The sequence below is a fragment of the Ursus americanus genome, chromosome 21 (genome assembly GCF_024610735.1).
Source record: "Ursus americanus isolate L20-20 chromosome 21, mUrsAme1.1.p, whole genome shotgun sequence".
NCBI lineage: Eukaryota > Metazoa > Chordata > Mammalia > Carnivora > Ursidae > Ursus > Ursus americanus.
In genome coordinates, this window is record NC_142147.1 from 57,178,387 (window position 1) to 57,187,233 (window position 8,847).

Genomic DNA, 8,847 nt, shown 5'->3' on the forward strand with positions numbered 1-8,847 from the left:
ACAACAGAAATTTCTTTTTTCACAGTTCTGGAGGTCAGAAACCTGAAATCAGTATCACTGGGTCAAAATCAAGATGTCAGCAGGGCCGTAATCCGGAGGCTCTAGGGAACAATCCTTCCTTGCCTCTTCAGCTGCTGGTGTTCTTGTTTTGTGGCTGAATCGTTCTAGTCTTAAACATGTGTGTGTGTGTGTGTGTGTGTGTGTGTGTGTGTGTGTGAGAGAGAGAGAGAGAGAGAGATCTCATTCTGCTTCCTTATAAGGATATGTTAGTGGCATTAGGGCCCACCCAGATAATCTCTTCATCTCACATTTCTTGATCACATCTGAAAAGCCCCCTTTTCCAAACAAGGTAATTTAAAAGTTCCAGGGATTAGGACCTGATTTCTGTGGGCCGTCACTAGTCTACTACACCAGGTAATGGGATGCTGCTGGTCCAGAGACCACACGCTGAGAAACAGTGCTAGGTAAACATGGGCTAGGTAATAGCATGGCTTCGGAGTCACATAGGCCTGACTTGGATTCAGTTATGATACCACCAATTTCTACCTGTGTGCTCTTGAGCAAATGACTGCCCCTCCTAATCTATTCACTCTAAATCCCTACCTAGTCAAGGCATAAGGATTAGAAACCAGCAGAGGATCTGGCCCATAGTGATTCTGCTATCTCAAAATAGGACCTATGGACCAGACATAGCCCACAAATGTTTCATGGTCCTGTGGGGGTTTTTTTTAATTAGTTGCCTCCATTAAAATATTGGGTGACATCACATAAAAATTGAGCATTCCAGCATCTCATGAAAAATCAAAGATCTTGTAACAAGAGGTCATTTGTTGAGGATTAACCCCCTTCCTCTTCATGATTTTCCCCATCCTGCCCACCTGGCTCCCTCAGGTACACATCATAGTGGAGATTCTATGCAGCTCAGGTCCCTTCTTCTCTTTATTCCAAGCCTAACATTTTACCTGAGAAGCTAAAGTGAGCCAGGTGCCATGGCAGTAGGTCCTGTACTTTCCTCCTTCAAGATCCCACCTGTAGGAGACCTGATGGCCTGGGCACCAGCACTGAACCCAGAGTTTCCCAACTGGGAAGAGAGATTTGAACAGTGGGAGGAGAGATTTGAAGCTAAGGTGGGGGCATGGCTGACCCACTGAGGTATTCATAAGTATGTGTGTGGGTACACACACACACACATACCCACACACACTGCTAGGCTTCTCTTGATTTCCTGGAGAAAGGGTCCCCAGCTTACATCAACATTTCAGGAGCATCTGTGGCCCCCAACTGCTTCTGGAAGTCTGTGGTTTGGTTGGCTTGAATGCATGCAGTGGAGCAACACTGAAGTGACCGCATTCCTGGAATGCTGGCTTTTTTTACGAGAACTCTAACAGAAAAAAGAAAAACCCTACACAAGGAAATCCACAACTGCAACAGTACGTAGGAATGACTTTGATTGAAAGGACAGTATGTTCCTGGATGCTAAGATTAAATGTAACAATGTTTTTTTTCCTCTAATTTATTTATAAGTTCACATCACTAATCATCAAGAGACTTAATTGAAAAACATAAATTTTCATCCAGAAGAATAGCAATTATATATTTTTCATATAAATATGCACACATATAAATACACTTTTTAAAGGTACAATGGTAGAAAACTCAAGGCTATTAAAATTAAGAATATAGATGTAAAATCAAAAAGGACAAGTCAATGAAACGAAGTGGATGGTCCAGATAATAGATCCTACACTGTACAATATGTTATGACTATGAATCATTTAATAATAATTGATGTTGGAGCAATTAAGAATGGGTAATTCTGACTACTTCACACATACATCAAAGTCAATTGAAGAGTAGTTAAAATAGATCTGAAAATAAAATAATGAAAACACTGTTTAGAGAAGTTTAGATTTTGTAGGCTTGGAACACGGAAGGATTGAACTATATAAAAACTGAAATCTTGTCAAAAAATGATTCAAAGAAAATGTCAAACAATTTCGGCAAAATAGGGCCAAAATGAAGAGAAAGAATTAATATATTTATTATATAAATAGATTATTTAAATTGATAGAAACGTAGTAAGGCCACAAAGATCATGCAAAGAGAGGAAAAATATTGCTTAACAAACTTAGAGGGAAATGCAATTAAAATTAGATGCCCTTTCCCCTATTAAATTACCAATGGAGAAAAATGCTGTTAATACATAATGCCAACAAGGATGTGTGGAACACACACCATCACGTTATAGGCAGCAGTGTAAACTGGTGTCATGTTTTCAAAGGAGCTTGGATGTATGTATCAAGAACCTTAAAACAATCCCACCCATCCTGACCCAGTGATTCCCCTTTGGCAAAACCTATCTTGAGGGAAAGAATCCTAAATTTGGAAAAACATTTAAGCACCAACATGTTCATCACAGTGTCATTTACAACTATGAAAAATCAGAACTTCTATGTGGGGCCCCACATGGAAAGCTCTGGAGCAGCTGTTAACAAGGTGCTAACAGACAAGGAGGTGAGATAGCAGGGTGTAGGGTGTAAGACCGGGTGGAAAGATAAGATCTGCACTATTGCACGCAGGGTGATCACAGCTCTATGAAAACCATGAACACCTTATAAGAGGTAATACAGTCACGTGGGTAGAAAAGTGAAAAGGCAGACAGACTGTGAAAACCAGACCTTTCCCCACTACTCCCCAGAGGCAACTACTTTCATGAATCTAGTAATTATTTTTAAATTATAAGAAAATGGTGTTCATGGTGTATGGGGCATTGTGGGGGCAAAGGGAAGAGAGCTCTACCTTTCTATAAAATAGGAGTTGTCTTTAATGAGCCAAGTATTACTTTAAATATAAAAACATTAATCCTTCAGAAATGCCTACTTTAAAAACTATGGAAAGAGCCCAGATGTCCATCAACAGATAACAGATAAAGAAGATGTGGCGCGCACATACATATATATATATATATATGTATGTATATAATGGAATGTTACTCAGCCATCAGAAAGAATGAAAGCTTTCCATTTGCAACAACATCGATAGAACTAGAGGGTGTTGTGCTAAGTGAAATAAGTCATTCAGAGAAAGAAAAATACCATATGATTTCACTCATGTGGAATTTAAGAAACAAAAAGATGAACATAGGGGAAGGTAAGGAAAAATAAAAGAAACACAGAGAGGGAGGCAAACCATAAGAGACTCTTTAACTATAGGAAACAAACTGAAGGTTGCTGGAGGGGAGGTGGGTGGGGGGATAGGATAACTGGGTGATGGCCATTAAACTGGGTATTATATGCAACTGGTGAATCACTAAATTTTACCCCTGAAACTAATAATATACTGTATGTTAACTAAACTGAATTTAAATTAAAAAAATTTTTTAAAGTAAAGTGAGTTTGGGCAAATCAATAAGAAAAGGCATGAAGACACACTAGCTAAATAGGCAAAGGGCCTAGATTGTTCACAAAGAAATTTAAAAGCGTATGTGGAAAAATTCATTAGTAAGCAAAGAACCACTTTTTTGGCTTACCAAATAGGCAAACTTTTGCTGGTTTGTTTTAAATGAGTTACCCACCCATTGCTGGTAAAGTTGTTCAAATGCTTATTTATACCAGGCATGGCAAACACATTTCTTTGCATGTACAAACTTTGCTCAGTTTGTTTTGTCTGCCCAGAGGGCTGTGTTGTGAAAGATTCTTCCAGTGCAGTGGAGCCAGAGAGCATAAGTGATTAGCAACACTTGTTACTGACTCAGGAGGAAGGATGGTTTGTCACCTGTTTCACACCCCTGTACCTCCCTTTGCTACAAATGGCATGGCCCCTCCAGAAAGAAATTTATCAGGATCTTTCAAGAGCCATAGAAATGTTTATACCACATCTCATCTAATAATATCACTTTTTGGAAATCTATCCTAAGAAAACTATAAATACAATGCTTTATGCTTTGTTAATCAAACCTTTATATAATTAGTCATTTAAAAATGTGATTACTAAATGAGAAAAAGAGAACTTCAGATTTGCAACATGTATGAGAAACCCTTACACACAGAAAAACTTACTTGTATAGAGAATACTAAAGTATGATAAAATCTGGTTTACAATTCTGTAGTTTGCTGTCATTAAGGAAGTCTTAAGAAGTAAATAAAAATACATGAAAACGAAATATTCCATAATAGCAGCTACTGGTAACTGAGTACCTACTATGTAGCAGGCACTATTAGGCTCTTTTATGCAGATGAGCTCCAGGCCTTTTGACAGAAACAAAGTTTAATCAATCAGGCTCCAAGAAGGGACTAAGATTTGACCTCAGGTCAGCCTTACTCCAAAGCCCACACTCTCCCTTCTCTGCCAAGAGCTCTTCTACCTGTAAACATAACTACATTCCTGGGTTTATACTTGTTGAGATTCTGGGACTATTAAGAAATATATTAGCCTTCTTCGCTTTCCAGAATTTTCCTTAATATGCTTACTATTATTTGTTTAGTGAGGGAAGTAAACCTAATAAAACTATGTTAAAATTAGGGTTCTAACAAACTTTGCCTGTGACTCTTTCCAGGTCTGACTTCAATCCTGTTATTAGGTGGGTTCATAGAGCAAATTCTTCAAGGAGAAAAGTGAGAGAGAGTTGAGTAGTTTAGTTGTTCCTTAGAGAAAAAAAATCACAACTTTAAGACTGCTGGGATGAGGTCAGGAAGGTTTCTAAAACCTTTGAGATACACATACCTCTTGGCCCAGAAATTCTGCTGCTGGAAATTTCTTCTTAGGAAACATGACTATATGCAAAGACATTAAAGCAAATTGATAAGGGAAATGCTAAGGCCTAAGAGATATCAGGGAAGTGTAATGATAGCAGTAATGTACACATAAAAGATAAATTAAAAGCAACCTCAGTTTACAACCATGAAGGCTAGTGCTAGAAAATAAATCAGGACACATTTATGTAAACAAGTACTAGGCAGTCCTGAAAAACAAAAGCTAGGGGCATAAATATGGATCTGGAAAGATATTCATGATATATTAGAATAAAAATGACACCCTCCAAAACTGTGCCAATGGTAAAATTCTATCTCATAAAAATATTTTTACATAAAAATCTATATAGATCTATGTATAGGAAAAATATTTGGACAATTTTATATCCCTTTTAGCAGCAAGTGTATCTGGGAGAGGGAAATGCAAATATTCAAAGAAAAATATGTTATTTTCTAATCGTCAAAGAATATATACTACTTGCATAATCACAAAAAAATGCTTAAAACATGAGTATTTCTAAATTTAAAAAAATTAACCTGAATAAAAGAGCAGTGCCCTGTCAGATGTTAGGAATTGGGTGGGAAAAACAGGGAAGCAGCAAAGCATTATCCTTGGGAGCCCACTAGAATATCAGCAAGCTGAAAGCCAAAATAACAGGCTGAGGTATGTAGCATCTCGGTCAGGTCAAGTTTTTAAGATTTGGAGGCAGTGGCTTATACATCTTCCATATGTTCCAAATAGTTCAGGGGTGACAGGCAGAGTCAGCTATCCCATGTTATCACTGATTCCAGTTTTGGCATGAAAGAAGCATCAGAACAAAATTAGTCAAGTCGTGCTCCTTGACTTTCTCTAGTTCAGGCTCCTCAAGAAGTCTGAAGCCCTGGCTCAGGGTTCTCAACAAATGTTCCACACTCAGACCCCTCATGGAGTCTCCACCACCTCTTAATTCAAGTGTCTGAAGACCAAACTGGAGTGATGGAGGAATGTAGAGAAATCTAGAAGAGGTAATGAAGAAGGAACTAAAGCAGCTGGCCCATGTATAATCCAGAGATGGTGAACGCTTTGAAACCTCATTGTGACTGGTGCAGTGGCTTGGAGAATGACTTAAAAAGGCTGGGCCCCTGGGAAAAGCCAACACCATATCATGTTGGTCAAGCACACAAAACTACCGAAAATGTACTCTTGTCAAAGTTGAAGATGAATCTAAGTCTCTGATATACTAACTTCCATTTATAGAAAACACAGAGAGAGGAACAAGCTTAAGGACACCACAGGAAGCAGACAGGTTTAGAACAGAGGACATCCCACAGGACAACTGGCACAGTTTCTTCCAATATTATTTGCATAATCACACAGAGCTTTAACGGAAAAAAGGGTACTAGAATGATGGTCACCAGGGCTGGGGAAAGGAAGAAATGTGGAGTTACTGCTTAAAGGGTATAGAGTTTTAGTTTTGCAAGATGATAAAGTCCTGGGGATCTGTTGAACAATAATGTGACTATAATTAATACTACTGAACTGCACACTTAAAAACGTTTGAGATGGCGAATATTATGTTATGTGGGGCTTTTTATCACAATGTAAATAAGAAGTTTTAAAAATCAGTGCTTTCAAACTAAAAATTAAACCAGAATATAAGAGTACCAAACCTGTTAGATATATTAGGCATTGGGTGGGGAGAGGAGAGAGGTGTATCTCTACATTATCCTTGGGGTTGCACAAGGCATTAAAAAAAGTAAGAGGAGACTGCTTTAGATTAAGACTCAAGAGATCAGACAACCAAATGCAATTTGTAGACCATGTTTAGATCTGGATTAAAATAAGCTAACTGTAAAAAGACTAATCTTAGCAGCAATCAGTGAAATCTGATTATGGCCTGGGTAAAACCCTTTGTTTGAGGTGTTTTAAAATTTTCCTTCTAAAGTAGATGTATTAAGGAGTGCCTGGGTGGCTCAGTCGGTGAAGCATCTGCCTTCAGCTCAGGTCATGATCCCAGGGTCCTGGAATCGAGCCCCACGTCAGGCTCCTTGCTTGGCAACGAGCCTGCTTCTCCCTTTCCCTTTGCCTCTCCCCCTGACTCATGCTCTCTCTCAAATAAAAAAACAAAATCTTTTAAAAAATAAATAGATGTATTAAAGTTTAAAAAACAGAGAGAAGACAATTAAAAAAAATGTATTCAATGAATCACAATCTGGGGTAGAATGTAGATTTAGTAAAAATGGTAAAGGGAGAAATGAAATGGCTGAGATTGACAGGGGTCTGAGTAAACTGATGGCCCTGGGGAAAGAGGCAGATTTCACAAGATGGGAGGTAGAATTCATCAAAAAGTCATACAGGGTATTCCCGGAGGGGAAGGGAGAGAAATGAAGGAGGGTGTAGCAAGTTAGAAGTGTTCAGGAAAGGATGACAACTTGTTGAAAGGTCCAGGAGCCAAACTGAAAGGGATCCCAATGGCCAAAGCTGGAAGAATGTGAACAACAAACAGTATTTAATTACAGCCCATAGAATAAAATAAATATCCATGAATTCACACTGATGTAAATAAATTACTGAAAAAATAAATAGGGAGGGTAATTTCCTCACAGGAGAAATCTAATTACTAAATGTAGAAAGAATGAGGGAAATAAAAATTCACCATTACAGGGGCGCCTGGGTGGCTCAGTCGTTAAGCATCTGCCTTCAGCTCAGGGCATGATCCCAGAGTCCTGGGATCGAGCCCCACATCAGGCTCCTCCGCTGGGAGCCTGCTTCTTCCTCTCCCACTCCCCCTGCTTGTGTTCCCTCTCTCGCTGGCTGTCTCTCTCTCTGTCAAATAAATAAATAAAATCTTTTTTAAAAAAATTCACGATTGCAATACCACAGTGTCACAATGGCTGTAGGCAAGATCCACTTGCAAGATGCTAAAATTTAGTGGGTAAAAGTTTGAGGAGAAACTGGATACAGATGGTCCCAGACTTATGATGGTTCAACTTACGATATTTTGACTTTACAGTGACTTTACAAAAGCAACATGCATTCAGTAGAAACTGTACTTCAAATTTTGAATTTTTATCTTTTCCCCAGCTAATGATATGTGGTACAATACTCTCTCATGATACTGGGCAGTGGCAGCGAGTGGCAGCGAGCCTCAGCTCCCTGTCAGCCTTGCAATCACAGGATAAACAACCAACACACTTGAGAGCCCTTATATATCCATACAGTCATTCTGTTTTTCACTTTCAGTATGGTATTCAATAAATTACATGAGATATTCCACACAATTTCAAAATAGGCTTTGTATTAGATAATTTTGCCCAACTGTAGGCAAGTGTAAGTATTCTGAGCACTTTCAAGGTAGAATACGCTAAGCTATGATGTTCAGTAGGTAAGGCATATTAAATGTACTTTCACATTACGATATTTTCAATTTATGATAGGTTTATCAGGACAAAACCTCATCATAAGTCAAGGAAGGTCTGTACTTGCATAGTCTCAAAGTTTCTCCTGTAAGATATTTACTAATTACAAAGAGAAATAAATAGCAACTTCAAAGAACAACCCAGCGGACAGCACTTTAAATCAAGGCATCAAGACTAATCAGCATCACCATCAATAAGATGCACTGACATCCTGCTCCTTTGTGGGAGTGGTGGCAGGATCAGAAACCAATTTACAGTGGGTTGAAGAGTAGACTGTCATGAGAAAATAGGGCCTGCCAATGAGGGCTATTTCGTCAAGAACTTTGGAAATGAAGAGAGGTCGTGCAGCTAGCACTCGTTTGGCTATCAGGTTCTGATGAGTCATATTTGCTTTTAATTTCATGACTCTGGGCCACACACTGTAGATCAACCTCAAAAATGGCTGATGAGAAAAAGCAGGGCAGTGAATAACAACAGCAACAACTCACCCTACCAGGCAAGGAATCAGATTCCGGGACTCCAGGTCCAACGGGTTACCATGTGTCATTGCATCTGACCACCAGTCAAGGCAGTGCTGGAGAGCTTTCAACATTAAAGCAATATGGTATTCAAGAGATTTTTACGCAATTCAGGGTTCATACCTTTAAAGAATGAAGTGTGTTCTGCATAGAATTAGGATTTTAGGTGAAGTTGGCTG